This window comes from Notamacropus eugenii, chromosome 1, assembly GCF_028372415.1.
Source record: "Notamacropus eugenii isolate mMacEug1 chromosome 1, mMacEug1.pri_v2, whole genome shotgun sequence".
In the NCBI taxonomy this organism is placed as follows: domain Eukaryota; kingdom Metazoa; phylum Chordata; class Mammalia; order Diprotodontia; family Macropodidae; genus Notamacropus; species Notamacropus eugenii.
Genome location: NC_092872.1, coordinates 340,610,168 through 340,627,874, shown reverse-complemented (window position 1 = coordinate 340,627,874; position 17,707 = coordinate 340,610,168). Strand labels below are relative to the sequence as shown.

General features: G+C 45.7%; 1 protein-coding gene and 1 long non-coding RNA gene across 7 annotated transcripts in view; one reads left to right on the top strand and one right to left on the bottom strand.

The window, feature by feature from the left end:
• LOC140518111 (uncharacterized) overlaps nucleotides 1-12,548 on the bottom strand; it is a 75,173-nt gene extending 62,625 nt beyond the window's left edge. Inside the window, exon 1 of the long non-coding RNA XR_011971831.1 lies at nucleotides 12,472-12,548. This is a non-coding gene — a long non-coding RNA (uncharacterized lncRNA). The remainder of the gene's footprint in view (nucleotides 1-12,471) is intronic.
• Nucleotides 10,750-17,707, top strand: part of JADE2 (jade family PHD finger 2) — a 179,242-nt gene continuing 172,284 nt past the window's right edge. For 2 of the 6 annotated variants that reach the window (XM_072629923.1, XM_072629919.1), the window contains exon 1: nucleotides 12,431-12,563. The gene's annotated coding sequence lies outside the window, so the exon portion shown is untranslated. Of the gene's footprint in view, nucleotides 10,946-12,430; nucleotides 12,564-12,899; nucleotides 12,988-13,171; nucleotides 13,253-17,707 lie in introns of those variants that run through there. The other 4 variants (XM_072629921.1, XM_072629925.1, XM_072629920.1 and 1 more) reach the window with 4 other exon arrangements.

Sequence of the window (17,707 nt, the reverse complement as noted above, 5' to 3'; positions counted from 1 at the left end):
CTCTGATCACTCTACTTCCAGCCTGGTGCCCATTCTTCTGCATACCTTTTAAAAACATAGGATCATGTCCACTCCACCCCACAATGATACCTCAAAGTAGGGCTTTCCCCTCTAGATGCCATCTTATTAGATTTGGCTCAATTTTTTAGCCTGTCACTACCTTTTGGGATCTTGCCCCTGTGGGTCCAGCAGCTGACACCAGTTTTGTATCATCTGATCTACAATTTTACTTGAGTCCTTGATTTAAAAGATCCTGTATGGGACATTGGAAAGAGCTTTGAATTCGTATAGAGAATCTGAGTTCAAATCCAGTTCTCCCATTTATTACCCTTGTGACCTTGAACAAGTTATTCAACCTCAATGAACTTTTAGTGTCTTCAGTAGTCCAATGTGGGGCTGGACTAAAAGACTTCTAAGGTACTTTCCACCTCTAGGCCAATAATCCTATTTAAGAAGTACAGGACCAAGCACGTAACCCTGGATACTCTACATAAGACCTCTCAAGGCGACCCCATCACCAGTCATCCTGACTTATGTCTTGCCACTGGACTCTGAGGACTCTGGAGGAGAGAGTGAGGCTGATGACTTTGCTCAGCTCTGCCTCACTTAAATCCAATTCACTGGCAAATAAGACATCACCCCTGTGTTGTCATGGGTCCTCTTTGAGAATAAGGATGAACAACAAGAAACAAGGAGGTGACAACACCATTAATGACTATTCTTTTGAGCCTAATCATTCAGGAAGGGAGAAGGGAATAAACATTTATTAAGCACCTACTATGTGCCAGGAACTGTGTTAAGCATTATTTTTTTTACAAATATTATCTCATTTCATCCACACAACAACCCTAGGTGGTAGGTACTATTATTATCCCCATTTTATAGTTGAGGAAATTGAAGAAATAGAAATTAAGTGACTGATCCAGGGTCACACAACTAGTAGGTATCTGAGGCTGGATTAGAACTCAGATCTTAATTCTAGGCCTATTGCTTCATCCACTTTGCCACCAGCTGCATTCAAACCTCCAAGGTATCAAACTGTAGATGATTATTTTATTTCTGCAGCTAGAAATATTCCTTTTCTTTTTGGACCTTGCAGAGCATCTTGAAATTCTCTCATGTGCTTTTTGTGTGTTGGTCTTATCCTTCTACTAGACTATGAGTTTCTTGAGGTCCAGGTTCAAGCTCCATTCATCTAGTGCACTGGCTCAGTGTTGGTTAGGTTGAATTAATTCTCTGAATGGGAAAATCATGTTCCATGATTCAAAGCACTTCCCTGGGGATCCAGACTAATCCCTAACTTTAGCTCCAGGCTGACCGCTAACTCAGACTACATTCTGAACCTGAATCCCTAGCTATTTGTACTGCTTTTTGGGCTTTGGTAACAAGGATGAGGAGAGAGTGTGACTGGCTCTCATCCCCATGGCCAGGAAGACAACTTAAAATGCCCATTCTGCAATTGATGAATCAAGAATGTAATTTTTGTACAATGTTGAGTTCTCACAATGTCTCAGGATAAATCTAGACAGCACTGGGCTTGGTATCAGGCCCAGGATGCAGTCAGGGTGCAGCCTGGGACCAGAGGTAAGCTACAGAATTGGGCAGCTAACTGATTTTTACTGGGAGAGTTCCTTGAAATAAAACCTCAGCCTGCTTTGAAAAATAAATTTTCATGGCAATAACTGCTCCTGAAGGTTTTCTCTTACCAGATAAAATATCATGGCTAAAACTTTTCTAGGAATTCTCACCAGCACTTTGACTTCTGATTAGCCAAAAATTTAAATGGACAATTGTCCTGTAGCTGGTGTAGTTCAATTTTCCCTGAAAGAAATTTCATGTTAGATTGAATTAAGACTAAAGTAGGTAGTCCGAATTTTTTCAAGAGGTAGTGAGTTCCCCATCCCTGGAGTTTGTTAAATGGAGGCCAAATGGCAACTTGCCAGGAATATTATAAAGGGGCTTCTTGTCCAGTTACCTAGCTATGGGTTAGACTAACCTTCAAGGTCTATTTCCAGTTCAAAGATTCTACAGCTTTACGAACTGGAAGAAACCTTAAACATCAGCTTGTTCAACTTTCCCCTACATCCCCCACTACTTACTCTCTCCTACCATTTTAAAGAGGAGAAAACAGAGGAACAGAAACAGGAAGCGACCTACTCACAGCAGTGTCAGTGGGAAAGCTGGGCTAAGAAGTCACCTGACTCATAGGCCAATAAAATGGCATAATTTGTCATTTTAATTTAATTCATCAGCTACTGATAAAGGACCTACTGTGTGTAAAAGGCTATGCCTTTCAAAGATTGTTGTCTTCCTGTCTTGGCTGTAAATCCTCTAAGTGAGTAAGCATGCCTGAAATTTCTCCAGTTTCCACTGTTGCTAAGTCATTTTTCAGTAATGTCTGATTCTTTGTGGGGTTTTCTTGGCAGAGATACTGCAGTGACTTGCCATTCCTTCTCCAGTCTATTTTATAGAAGAGGAACTGAGGCAAAGAGGGTTAAGTGACTTGCCCAGGGTCATACAAGTAGTATGTGTCTGAGGCAGGATCTGAACCCGTAAAGATGAGTCTTTCCGACTGGCACTCTATCTACTGTGCCATCTACTTGTCCCTAGTTTCTACAGTGCCTAGTTTCTATACTGAGGATACTTTGCCCTCAATGCATGCTTATTGGTTAGTTTATCCTTCTTACAAGTCAAAGGTTATGTATACATCATTTTAATTACTCATAACATGAACCCATTAGAAGCTATTTGTGAAAAACTGGGAGGTCTGAGAACCTGGCTTTGAAGTATCTGAAGGGCAGAGAAAACCACAGGTTACTATGATCCTATAATAATAACTTGTGTTTATATAGCATTGTTTTTTACAAACCTGGTGAAGTACATAGGGCAAGTATTATTATCCCCAAGGTACAATGAGAAAACTGAGTTTCTAAGAGGTTAAGTAACTTGTCCATTGTTATACTGGCAGTAAAGAGCAAAGGTAGGATTTGAATCCAGGACCCCAGACTCCAACTTCAGTGTGCTATCTCCATAAGAGGAAGCTTAGGTGGCACTGAGCACTAGACTCAGTTTTCTCAACTGTAAATTAGATATAATTATAACATCTACCTCCCAGGGTTGCTATGAGGGTCAAATGACATATACGGGATGCATTTAACATGGCACCTGGCACAGAGTAAATGCTTAATAAATGCCTATTCCCTTCCTTCTTTCTATGGTTTGGAAGAGAACTTAAAGATTATCTACTCCACCCTCTTCCTTTTACAAAGGAAGATAATGATGCCCAGAGAGGAGAATGGGCCTGCCCCAAAACACACAGTAAGTTGGTGAAAAATTAGAACTAGAACTTTGGTTTCTTCCTAGGTCAATATTCCTGATTGGCACTCTATCCACTGTGCCATCTAGCTGCCACTAGTTTCTACAGTGCCTAGTTTCTACACTGAGGGTTTGTCTATTCTGTTTATCCTGAGCCAGTGTTGATGGCCTTAAATGGCAACTTGTGGTTCTGAAGAGTGAAGCAATGAATATGAACGATTCTATCCCTTTGCTTCCATTCTAGGGGGGACTGATAATAATTTCTAGAAATATTTTTGGAGGCCCCAAGACACTGCTTTCTTCCTTCAACCTCTAAAGGCTTAAGCAGGGTTCATCTGGAGCATGAGTGAGATAGAACTCATCAACAGGAGTGACGGATCCTCCAGCTACTAGGCCTCCTCTGATCTGAAACTCCAGGGTTTGGCTTTGGCTATGATTAGAGGTGGTTCAGACATTGCCTTTACCTTAGCATTCGTTGACCTGAATATAACTGTTTCAGCAGTAGTTCAGCCTTTTGCTACTTCTTGGAAGACAGTAAAATGACTCCCATTTCCTGGTCTCAGGACATCATTTTTGTCCAGTTCAATACAACATTTATTAAGCCCCTAATATATGTCTGGTGAGAGACAGTAATTTATAGTGAATAGCCCTTCCATTGCCAGATCTTATTATATCTGCTTCCACAACATTTCTTGAATTTAACCCCTTTTCTCCACTCACAATATCCAGAAGCAACCTTAGTTCAGGTCTTTTTACTACCTGCCTAGGTTACTGAAACAGCTTCTTAATTAGTTTCCCTGGCTCAATCAAGTCTCCTCCCACTCCACACAGCTGCCAAAGTGATTTTCCTTGACACGTTAGAGGGGCTCCATGAAAAAAAAAGATACACTAATGCATTGTTGGTGGAGCTGTGAATTGTTCCATCCGTTCTAGATAACAATTTGGATCTATGCCCAAAAAGTTATTGAATTATCCATACCCTTTGACCCAACCATAGCAAGAGTAGGACTATTCCTTCTAAAGAGATCAAAGAAAGAGGAAAAGGACTCATATGTACAAAGCTATTTATAACAGCTTTTTTCATAGTAGTCCAAACCGCAAAACTAAGGGGAGTATCTACCTATTGGGGAATGGCTAAACAAATTGTGGTATATAAATATAATGGAATATTTTTATGCCAGAAGAAATGACAAAATAGGCAATTTCAGAGGAAATTGTGATGACCTCTACAATCTAATACAGTGAACTGAACTAGAAGAATAGTTTTCAAAATGACAATGTTATAAAGGGAAAAAAAATCTTGACAGAATTCGAATTAATGAAATAATAAACTATGAGTTCAGAGGACTAAAGATGAAATCTCTATAGCTACCTCCTGCCAAAAAGGATGGACTTAAGCTAGAACAGACTTAAAATCTAGAACGAGACAAATATTTGGACACAGACAAGGTGGAAGCTTGTTTTTCTGTATTATATTTTTCTGAATTCTGAGGGTTTTAAAAAATTTTTCTATTTGGAGGGCAACATGCAAGAGAGAAAAAAAAATAAAAATAAAATCGTTTAAAAGTTACTTTCCTTAAGCACAGACCTGACCATTTCACCTCCCTACTTAATACATTCCAGTGGTTTCTTATTGTCTCTAGGATGAAACACAAACTCCATTTCACTTTTAATGCCCTATACAACCTGGCCCCATTGTACAATTACCATTCTGGGGTGCAGCCAAAGTGGCCTTCTTTTTTTTCTTCCTAAGTGACACTTTTCCTGCCTTGAGGTGTTTGAGCTGGCATTCCTCCACACCTGAAATACACTGTCTCCTCAGCCTCATAGAAGCTTTCGCTTGCTTCAAGAGGCAACTTCAACTCTACTTTCTACATGAAGTCTTTCCTAATACTCTCAAGCGTTAGTGCCTTCTTTTCTAAACAACTGTGAGTTTAACTACCTTGCATTTATTCTATTTGTATTTGTAACTAATAGCTCAAAGTCTGTTTTCACGAGGTCCTCCTCATTGGTGGAGAATGATAATATTAAATGCTCATGCCTGGAGATGGGAGGAGTTGGCAAGAGTTTGAAAGAGAGAGATCTTGGTCTTCTGGCTTTCAGCTTTGACAAAGAAGACAATTAATTGGTTCCAGATTCTCTGCAAGTCCCTGAAGGAGAAAAAGACTCTTCAAAGAAGCCAATGAGTTTCTTTTCTCTTAAGCTCTCAACTCTACTCTTCCACTGGCACAAAGTAATGAATAATTAATCTCTACTAACGAGGAGAGTCTTATGCAAATTGGTTTGGGGCCAAGGGTTACATATTTATTCTGCATATACTTAACATATGTAATCATCTTCCTGTTAGAATGTAATCTCCTTAAGAGTAAGAATAGTTTTGTTCTTTTTGTTTGTGTCTCCAGTGGCTAGCACAATGCCTAGCTCATAGTAAGTGCTCAATAAATGATTGTTGATTTATTGATTATTACAGAGCCTTTCTCCAGCTGGAAGATCTGGTTTCAAGTCTTCCCTCTGACATACATTGGCTTCGTAAACTTGGCCAAGTGACAACGTCTCAGTGACTAATGGTCAGATTTTCATTGATAGAGAGTTCTGCCTATTCTAATGACATTACAAGTCCAGGCCCCTATTGTACAAGGCACTATAATTTTTGAAGTGAGGAAAAGGAAAGTGAATATATTTGATGAAGAATTCCTCTCCTGTACTAAAAAGCACCAATCAATTAAATCAACCAATTGATAAGTATTTACTGAACCCTTGCTCTGTACTCAGTCCTGTATACTGTCAGAGAGAAGACAAAATTCTTGCTTTCAGAGATCAGTGTCTGGTTGAGGATATAAGACTCACACCCAAGGAAATGGAGAATCAAGTACTGTAGAGAACCGTGGATTTTCTAGTTGGAAGGTACCTTGAGGGCAATTTAGTCCAACCCCAGCAGACGCATAAATGCCTTTTACTTTCTGGCAAGTAATCATCTAGCTTTTGATTAATCACTTCCAGTGAGAGTGATGTCACTTTCCAAGGTAGCCCCTCTATTATTAGACAACAAACCTTATTAAATTTTTCCTTATACCAAGCTAAAAATCTTCTTCCCCTAACTTCTCATGGTTATAAGCTCCTAAGGTTTCTGTTTTTTACGCTTGCCCAAAATATGAAATGGGACTTGTTGGTGTTGTACAAATTATAAATGTTGTAGCAGATCAGAGAAATGAAGAATAAGGGAAAAGGCAATGGTTTTGGAGTCAGAAGACTTACGTTCCAATCCCAACTCTGATGCTTACTACCTGTATAACCTTGGCCAAATCACTTAAACTTCTGGCTATTTTCCTCAACTGTAAAAGGAGGGCATTGAATTTTAGGATCCCTTCTCCTACTCGGTCCTATAGCTAACGTCTATCCATCTATAAAGCATTTTAAGGTTTACAAGGCACTTGATATACATTATCTCATTTGATCCTCACAAAACCCTTGTGAGTTGGTCCTATTATTATTCCTGTTTCACAGATGAGGAGACTGAGGCTGAGAGACATGAAATGACTTGCCTATTACTGTGCCCTGGTTTTCCAGACTCTAGGTACAGACTTTAGACTCTTTAGTGACCTAGGGATGGGCCACAAACTGAGGTGAAGATGAGGCAGTCCTGGGCAGAATCTGCTAGTTCTAGAAGGCGGATATGAGGGCAACAACATAATCCAAGGTACAGGAACAGGATAAGGCAGAATATATTTGGGAACAGGGAAGAGATAATTTTTAGGGTAGTAGAAGGTTAGAATTGAGGAAGCGGGAGGGGAGAGTGTGCAGCGTTTTCCACAGTAAAGGGACTGCAGGGGTCCTAGGATGATCTGTATTTTGTGAAGGACTGCAGCTTTCCAGGTGAAAGGGGCCACAAAATTGTGGATCCTCATATCTCTCACCTTGACCCTTACAACATGCCAAACTTGGGAACCTGGGTTCAATTCTGACCCTAGCTAATGACTTCGCCTCTCTAGGAGCCTCAGTTTACTCTTCTAAAAATGAGGAAAATTCTTATCCTATCAAATCTTGTGGGGTTATTATGAGGAAAGTACTTTGTAAACCTTAAAGGACCACATGTATAAAAATGAGCTATTATTAAATTAGATACTGATCTATCTTCTAATGGCTGCTTCCAGATGGGCCAGAATTTAAAAAAAAATTTTAAATAGCACTCTGACCATCTCAAGTGCCAATTCCTCCCCCAGGACTCAAATTACTGTTTGGTAACAGGACAAGTGTTGTGAGAGGGACATGAAGAGGTTTAGGCCATTACTTCAGTGAATCAACAACTGATACCCAAGTCAAAGAAAAGGAGCAAGGCTGGCTCATCACACTCTGCCTCCAATTAATAATTCCACAGCCATTTATTAAGATATCTAATGCATGCAGGACCCAATTTTGGGTACCAGGAGGCAGAAAAATATAATTAAAATTCAAAGGGGTTTGCAATCTAGCAGGGAGAATACAACTCCATTTACTATGCACAAAACCCTTAAACTACATCAGAATATACTAAGTATAAAGGGTTATTTGAGGTCCAAAGAGGAAATGGTCATATCCAAATTCAGAGCGATTTGGGGAGGCTTTTAAGAAGTAGGCTTTTTGGAATGGGTAGACTTTCAAAAGATAATATGTGGGTGAATGTGGAATGTTAGTAAATGGCTACAGTTTACCCAGCACCAGGCTCAGTAATATGGGAATTACAGGAGAAAATGTGGTCCTTGCCTTTGGGAAGTTTCCAATTAAATTGTAAAGAAACAACAGATAAAATTATCATAATAATAGCTGACTAATATATAATAGAATGAGTTACAAAGTACTTTACATATATTTTCTTCACAACCTCTCTGGAGAAAAAGAACCAGGATTATTATGTCCATTTTCCAGTTGTGTAAACTGAGGCTGGGAAAGGAGAGGCTTTCTTTTTTTCTTGTTTAAAAAAAAAAAGTTTTGTTTCTCTATCACAATAATTTCTGAAGTGACTCCCACCCTCTCTCTTGGAATTTAACTCTTCCTTGTAATAAGTAAATATAGTTAAGCAAAAATATAAAATATAGTGGCCCTGTTTGCCAAGGTATACATCACTGTGCCCTAGTAGTCTCCTGCCTGGTCTCTTTCTGATGAACTAGCACATGTGAAAGAGAGTAAAACATAAGTTCTTTGAGAACAGGACCTGGTCTTCTACTGCCTTTGTATCTCTCCCACCTAGCTTTAAGACTTGTAGGACAATATTCTTAACAAATATTCACTGAACTACATTGAATGGTGAAAGGAGTGATTTCAAAAGCGTTTCTCCTAGGGAGAGTCACAGAGCTCTTTGTGACAACTCAGAGTTCCCTGCTATGGTGCAGAGAAAATATGACTGTTGTCTGTTGTTATGATTATTAGACATGACTGCACTTTTGTGTCATTCTGACCATGTTTGCACTCTGGGAGCATGATCCTAGGAGAAATGGTCCTGGAAGTTGCCATGTTTCCTTACCATTGTCCCACCCCCTAGAGAAATGAAGACCTAATTGGGTAAGTTCTAGTTAGACCCTGAGGATTCCTAGTAAATTCGGAGAAACCATGATACAGGCACTGGTTTTATGAACTCAGTGGTACCTGGATATTCTGACCCGACTAACTTCTTTAACCTTCCAAGTAGCATGGGACTAGAAATACTTGAAGGGATTTGGGTATCAACAGGGCTCAGTAGGACACAATGAAAATTCTAAGTTTTAGGTGGCCTGATCAAATGTGTGTGTGTGTGTGTGTGTTTGTGTGTGTGTGTGTGTGTGTGTGTGTGTGTGTGTGTGTGCGCGCGTGCGCGCTGTGGGGGGAGGTTGCAGAGAGGCAGGTTCAAACTCACCTAAGAAAACAGTATAGCGGAGAGGACACTGAATTAGGAGGCAGAAGACTTAAGTGTTAAAATTCCAGCTCTTTTGCTTATGGGCTTTGTGATTTGGGGCAAGTCACAACCTCCTGGAGCCTCAGTTTTCTCACCTGTAAAATGAATGTCTTCCAGTTCAAATTTTGTGATCCTATGCAAAACTTTCTAATAATGAAAACTACCAAAGTTGAATAAGCTCATTTAGGATTTGATACATTCCTTATCATTGGAGGTTTTCAAGCAAAGGATGTCAAGGGGAATCCTGCTCAGGTATGGATTATCAGATCATCAAACTGAGCTGGAAGGGACTTTAGAGATTATCTCCCCACATTTACAGATAAGAAAACAGAAGCCCAGAATAGCAAACATAAGAGTCAGGATTTCGAACCCAGATCTCATGACTCAAAATTCAGTTATCTTTCCATTCACAGAGTTGGGACTGGATGCTCTCTATGCCTATTCCAGCTCTGAAATGCTGAGATTCCATAATTTAGGTCTCCAAACTCCAGGCTAATTGAAAAACAAAAGAGATTTAGAGCAGAATGGGGTGGGGCTCTGGGTAAAGTCTGCACTTAGACGTAGGAGGATGCTTTGAGACAGCTCCACAGCAAGACAGACCAGACAGCACTAACATGACACTGTTCACCTTTTTGGTATCAAGTCATTTCATCCTAACTAACCTATACCAGGTACAAGAGTTTACGAAGGTGCTTTTCCTTTGCAAAGCATAGACTGAGGACCTTCAGGACCACCTTGTCCAGTCCCCTAATGGGACAACTGAGGCCCTCGGAGGACACACACAGAGTCAGGGGGGCAGAGTTTAAAAAAAAAAAAAAAGCAATCAGCTACATTCCCTTTCTACTGGATGACCTTGGGTACATGGAAATCAAGTTATATCTTCAGGCACACCGAAGAGCTTCATCTCTGACAACCTTTTGGATCCTTCCTTCCAAGGTTATTCCTGCTTTCTCTTTAGCTATGGAGCAGACACAGGCTCGCCGTTTTTTGTGAATGAAGAAGTCGAACGTTGCCTTTGAGATTCTGTTTTTCTGGTTTTAGCATCCATCATCTTGGCCTTTGTTGTGTCGACAACTTGTCCTGTTAGAGGATCTGTGCTGTTAGGATCAGTTTGTTTATCATGGGATTGATTTCTGCTATAAGCAAATGTGTTCACAACATTCCATCAGAGGATCTTCCTAATTGTCACATAAATGTCATCTTATGTCAGTTGCACATCTATCCTCAGGAAGGGGGCTGAAGACCATAAACAACTTTGTCTACCAGACTGCCCTTCCCCTCGCAGTTCACAAATCTTTCCTCCCGTCCTCCGAGGGAAGGGAGTTCTTTTCGAATTACTGGATGATCTTGAGGTGTAGCCAAAAGGGGAAGGAAAGAAAGTTGTGTTTTGGTGTCCGGAGAGGCTCCGAGCCTTCGTGTTGGGGGCGGGGAAGCATTCTCATCCCCACACAGTGGGTGTGAGCCGGGATAGGAAGGGGTGGGGTGGGGGGATGCAGGAGCAGGTTGTGGGGCCCTGCGGCCCCCATTAATAACAGTTCTTCCTAGAGGGAAGGGAGACTCGCAGGCCGGCAAGGGTGGGTGTGGCTAGGCAGATACTGGAAGCGCCACGGCTTTCATCCGCAAACAGACTGGCAGGCGAACAGCCCTTGGAGCTCTTCTAGAAAACAGCCAGCGACTGAAGTGCATTGTTTGTGCACTACAAGGTCAAGTCTGGAAGCAGAGAAGGTGGCTCTGGAGAGGAGGAGGGGAGCAGGAGTCGGGGGAGGGAGGGGGGGCGGGAGACGGGACAGGGACGTCCAGTTTCCTTTTAAAGAGCACACACTTAGAAGTTGCTTTTTTTTTAACCCTTTAGGGGACTGGGATTGGGGGCTGGGGAGAAGTGGGATGGGGTGAGCAAAGGGGCGGGGTCACACAAGGGCAACTGAAGCTGGGGCTAGAGCGAGATTCACGCCTCCCCACCCCCACCCCCACCCCACCTCCCGCCCTCCGGATGTGAAGCCGGGGAGCCGCAGCCAGGGGGGCTCCCCTACCCGTTCGGGGCGTCCTCTTATCTTTCCTTCAGGTGGCCCCCCCCAACTTCTCGCGCCCCTCCCCCCAGAAGTTGGTGTAGGGGGCTCGGGAAGGAGCGCCCCCTCTGCGCTCTCCGGTGGCCGCCGCCGCCTCTGGTGGATTTCAGCGGCCTTTTTTAAAGCGCGGGGCTGCGGGTCCGGGGGCTTCCCGCGCCCGCCCACCGGGCGGGAGGGGGGAATCCAGCCCAGCCCCAGTGCCCGGCGTGTGTCCCCTCCGGTCTGAGCTGTGCAAAGAAACGTATTTTTGACGCAGGGAGAAATGGCAAATTTTAAGTACGTCATTAATATGGCGCCAAAAGATTTTTTTAAGTATAAGCTTTTTTTTTTAAAGGTTGCGGGAAGGGAGGAGGGGGAGGGGCACCGCCCGGGCCGGGAGATCCGCTGTGCGCGCGCGCGTCTGAAATAAAGTGCGCTGCTGTTGTGTGTGTGTGTGTGTGTGCATGCATGTGTATGTATGTACGTATGTGTGTGTGTGTTAGTGAAGATCATTGCGAAACTGACCTAATACAACTTGCCCAGAGTGCGATCTGTCCGCTTTCCCCGGCGGCAACGGCGGAGGAGGAGGGAGGAGAGAGACTTGGGGAGACCCCCTCAGCCCCACCGGGGGCCCGGGAGAGAGGGAGGGAATGGCAACACACACGCAACACAATACAGCACATACACACACTCCCGGGGATGGGGCTGTGCTACCTGGACTCGCAACAACCCTGGAGGGCGAGGTGGGGGGTGGGGAGCGGGGGGAGGAGAAAAATTAAGAAAGAAGATCTGAGTGAATAAGGGGGGAAAAGTGGCTACTCCCCTTTCCTCCCCCCAACACTTTTTTTTCTAAAGAGATCACAAGGAAGTCTTGGTTTAAAAAGAAACAGAAACATACACGGGGTGGTGAATTGTGCAGAGCGAGGCTATCGCAGTTGGAAGCAATTTTTTTGGGGGGGGGGAAATTTCGCATCTATGGAGTTACTTTGTATCCACTCTTAGGCTGGAGGAAGCATCTGAGGAACCGGCGGGGTTCGGTCCCCAGCTGTGTTTGGGGGTCTTTGCCGGCTGGTTTTATTTTTTATTTTTGCAATGATAAGCGGCTGATGATCTGCCTGCTGCTGTCTCCGTGCCCCCTCCCCCAAGGTGTTTTAATTTCGGGAGCATCCCTTTCTCCCTCCCCCCTGCCCTTCCTGTCCTCCTAACCTGAGGGGATATCAACTCCCGAGGACGCCTCCCCGCAAGGTAAAACCGAACTGGAGCTGCTGTTGCTACTGCTGCTGCCGCCGCTGCTGCTGGTGAGCAGGGCTGGTGGGGATGGGGATGAATGGATGCGCGTCACAGCCATTCCAGGCTTTATTGTGGATTTATTTTATTTTTGCAGCGGATCTACTGTAGACTTCTCATTGCTCTTCTGAGTCTCTCCCTTTTCCCTTGCTTCGCTCTGTCCTTGGGTCTCCTTTTTTCTTTTTCTCCTTCCTGTCTCACCCTCTTCTCCTCCATCTCATCTTTCTCCTCTAGTTCCATTCTCATTCTCTCTCTCTCTCTCTCTCTCTCTCTCTCTCTCTCTCTCTCTCAGAAGGAAGCTGGTGCGAGGGGGGGGGGCGGTGGGGATGCACAGCATAGCGAGGGAGAGATTGCGCATGTTGGTCAGTCCTGTTTTAAAGAGTACTGTACCGGGAGGCAGAGAGGGGAGGCATGTAAACAACAACTTTTAGAAGGGTGAGCGTTTAAAACCTTCCTTATTAATGACTGCGGCAAATCCACCCCGGGGGCCGGGCCAGGGGGCAGGGATGGGGTGTGGGGGGCTGTGCAGGGCTAGGGGCCGGGGGCGGTGCAGGCGGGGGACTAGGGTGGGGGGGAGGTGGTGTGGTGGTGGTGGTGGTATGGGCTTGGTAGGAGATTACAACTTGGCCAGCGGGAGCAGGGTTCGAGCTGGAGCTGAGGCTGGCTTTGGGCGGCGGGGCCGGGAGTCAGTGAGAGGAAGGTGTGCTGGTGAGGCGGGCGGGCAGGAAAGCGAGCTAGAAGGCAAGCGAGCTGGCGGGAGAGATGGAGAGGGACGGGGAGGCGGGCTTGCATGTGCGGGAGGAGGCTAGGGGTGGGGGGTGGGGGTTCGAAGACCGCCCGACCTGACCCGAGTCTCATTTTGCTGATACGCAGCACGTCCTGGGCGCTTGGGTGTTCGGGCTTTGGCTGGTGCACATGACCCTCAGCTCACGTGCTGGGGGCTCTCGCGCCGCCCAGATACCTTTCTCCTCCGTTTTTGCAGGCTTCCCCCCACGCCCCCTTATTCTCCCTCATCTTCATCCCCGATCCCCCCAAGCCCAGGCCGGATCACTTTTCCCGAGTGCTTGCACTCTGTGCCCTGGAAGCAGGAACAGGAGGTGGGGGGTGCAGATTGAAGGGGAGGAAAAGGATCCAGGGTGTTTGGGGTGGGCGGCACTGCCCAGGTGAGCGGACGGCCGGCTGGCTAGCCGCCGGCGGGTGCTGACGCCCCTGGGGAGGGGCTGCGGCCCAGGCGTGGGGGCGGCGGGGTCCTGGGGTGGCGCGCGCTGTCCCCCGCCCCCTGCCCCCGGCAGCCGCGTGAGGGCCGGGCGGGCGCGAGGAGGAGATACGCTGGGAGTGCAGTGGAAATGTACCCGCGGCGGCGGCGGCGGCGGCGGCGGCGGGCGTGCGCAGCAGAGGGGCCTGACTGTAGGGGGCGTGGCTGTTTACCTTCCTGCTAACTCACCGTTCGCATCCCGCTTCTCCGGGGGCGGCTCCCCCTACCCGCTGCATTCTCTCCAGGATCCCCCCTCCTCGGGAGGACGGAGCGGCCGAGGCTCGGCCCGGGACGCCGAGACTTCTCCCCTTCCCTTTGCTCCCTCCCCTCCCCCCAAGAGAAGGAAGGAGATTACCGGGAGCTGGAATCCTGGGGAAATCCCACCTGATTTAAACCCGCTCCCACACCCACCCCGCTGCGGCAGTGTCACCGCGGAGCTCCCCCGTCCTCGTCCTTCTGCAGCCTAGCGTTCCTGCATGCGTCTTTTAGACTTCGCCTCTTTACGTTCCTTCCTTTCCTTCTTCCATTCCCTCCCTCCCTCCCTTCCTTCCTTCCTTCCTTCCTTCTTTTCTCCCACCGCAAGCTCCTCATCCCCCCCAAAGCTTCTCTCCCTCCTCCTCACTGGCTGGTGGTCTTACCCAGTGCCTCCAGCTCTGTTCTGGCCCTCTCCAGATGCATCTCTGCCCTCTCAACCACCCCCGGTTATCCTACCCGATGCCACAGGATTGGTGCTCGTGGCATTTGGGGCCATTTCTGTCTTCACAAGCAAGGAGCCAATATTGTGTCGTTTTATGTCTCCTCACCTCCCCCCCCCCCCCCCCCCAGCAGTCTGATCTACCAGGGAAGGGGATGTCTGTGAGACAGGAAGAAACAGTCCTGTGAAACATGCCTTCCAGGGTTCACTGCCTGCCACTGGTCCTGGAGACAGACAGCCCCTTCCCTCCTCCACCCTGTCTCTCTGGGGTCTCTCCAGGATACTCATAGCACACACTCTTTTCCTCTGATTACCTCTTTGTGAGACCCAACCCCCCCCCCATTCTGCCTGTCACTAGGCAGCCGACTCTCATTTGAAGGTGTTGTGCTTGCCCACCCCCAACCCCCCTCCCTGGCACAGCCTTATACCCCTCTCTCTGACCAGATTTCTGTTGATTCCCAGAAGCTTGTTCTCTCCGTTTTTGACCACCAGGACCCACCTTCCCTCCACAGCCCTCTTTGCCTTCTCCCCTCTTCTTTCCTACTGAACTCCCCTTCTTGCACAGACCCGCCTCCTGACTCCTGTAGGCTGAATCATGCCAGCTTGTTCTCCCATTCCCTTCCTCTAGGGGCAAGCTGGAGGCACCATAGATGCAGCTTGTGCACTTTTTAAAAGATTGGCAAAGGGCCCTATGCCCCTGGTGCATGTGTTTCTGTAACGCTTTCTGGTCCATGAGGGACTGAGACACCCGTTTCAGACTTTAAAGCGGGGAGGAAAGGAGAATGACCTACTGTCGCCCAATTCTCCCTCATCCTGCTTTATTTTCTAGCAAAAACACCAAAACCCTGTTCTGGCTGAGTTTGGAGACAGGGTCTTGTACTCCTTTGGCCTTTTATTTGGGCTCTTAGTTGAGGAGGAACTTCCTACTCTTTGTAGATAGGAAATTTACCTTCAAGCTACAACTTTTGAGAAATTTGGGGGAAGGAAAATACTTGTAAGGAACCCGATGTCTGCTGATTAAGGGATCCTCCCACATCCCTGTTTCCTGGGGGGCACTTACCAGACCGCTGGCCCTGAACAGATATGCAAACGTGGGCCCACTCTGCACTGAGGTGGCCCAGATCCTCTCTGCGGGCAAGTGATCCCAGCTCCTTTGAAAGTGAGGGACTATTTCCCAGGAGCTGACTTGGAGCTTGCAGTAAACTTGCTAGAGAAGGAAGGAGCCATATTTTTGTTAAGTAGTGACATTGCTGGTCACAGCTGGGGTTCAGTTTCCCTTTCTCTGAAGCTGCTTTCAGATCATTGTTTGAAAACTGGAGTCTGACAGGTAGTCTTGGGTAAATAGCCACAGGCAAGGCAGTGAGATTAACCACCCCCCCCCCCCCCCCCCCCCCCCCCCCCCCGGCTGGTAATATTCCCAGTAGGACAGTTGGCTGAGGTTCTCAGGTATAAGAACTGCCAATTTGGCCTGGTTAGTTTGTTCCTATGATACTTAGGGTACAGAGGTTTCCTCCACCTTGGCCTTAGTTTGTATTCAGTTGGAGTAAATAGCCTGGGTTATGACATCTCAGGTTTGGGTTTGTGAGAAATTTAGATAGCTCAGAATAAAAAAATAAATTACATGGAAAATCAATGAGTAATAAAACCCTGTCTGGGTTAAGATGAGAAGGATAGAAATGTGTAAGTGCTTCTATGTAGGTTAAAGGCCATAAAAAAAGACTTTGAGGTCAGTATGTAAGTAGACTAACAGACCCAGAGTGAAAGGACCATCTAGTCCAATTAATACCAATCAATCAATAAACACTTACTAAGCTCCTAGAATATTCCAGGTACTGTGCTAAGATCTGAGGATCAAAAAAAAAAGTTTCCCTTTAAAGTAAACAAGCAATCCTCCACTTTCTGCAAGCCCCCTTCTTAAGCCAGCCCATTTCTCATTTGTGTGCCTCCATTTGCTACTATGAAGCCGAGATTTCCCCCTCTTCAACTTGTTCCCTTTAATCCTGGTACTGCCCTCTCACTGAGGACAGACTGAACAAGACTAATCCTGGATGCTCTCTCCGTCCCTTCGTTATCCAGGTGAAGAAAATGGGGACAAGAGAAGGGATGTGATCAAGGTTGTACCTGTACCTAGTGATGGAAGCAGGAAGGCCTTGCCTCTAACTCTGCTTATTGAGAAAGTTTGCATTTAAAAGAAAAACATTGTTTTGTTTTACTTGGGTTAATTTTGGGTATTTTAGTTGCCCCAATTGTTACTGTTGTTTTGAGTTTCAACTGCAAATGTCTCCAAAAGGGAAGCACTTGTTTTGGTCCCTGCGACATGCAATAATAAATGTTTATTTTGAGGGTGTTTGGCTGTGCTTCCTGTTGGCACTAAGAGAGGCAAAGTAGGTGATGTTTGGGCCCAGCACAGACAGAATGTTCCCAGAATATTTTTCCCATCCCAAAAGCCTTTTGCTTTCTTAATTTTCCTAAATAAATGGACAGTAAGTAGCACAGTCACAAATTGTGCGCAATAACAGTGGCACAAATTGAGCCTGAGAAAAATCAAGGTGACATTTGATGACTCTTGTTGGTGTTGAGTCATAACAGACCCAGACACATCCATAAGCCCTCCTTACTTGCCATTAATTGTGTTACCATCTAGAATTGTATTCACTGCTCCTTCCCTCCCCCTTTTTTTTTCTGTTTTGCTATTTGGAGATTACTAGGGTTTAGAAACATCACTTTTGTCTTCATTTCTCTTAAAATGCTACTTTTACTGTTCGGGAATCTGACTGGGACCCAGAACCTGCAAATTGAACAGTTCCACAGGTGAAGATTGTCTGCCTTGAACTGGGCCTGGAACCCATTTCCCACACCATCCTAAGCGTACTAATTCCATAGTCTGGCTTTCCCAAACCAACTGATTTCCCTCCAGCCACCGAAATAGCCACACACCCATCATTCTTTCAAAAATGAATTGGCAGTATTCAACACCTATTATACATTCATTTAACTGATCGACATGCTACCATTCTGTTTGCCTCCCCATTCTACTTCACTCAATCATTTCTGTATACCTGGGGACCAGATCTTACTACTCTTGTGCCAAACCAGTCTAGGGGAAAGCAATGATCATTTCATATTAGTGGGGAGTTACCAGTTTCTACTTGTGTTTGTCACTAGAGGAGAGTGTGTAGGTCTAGGCACATGCCGTAAGAGTCATT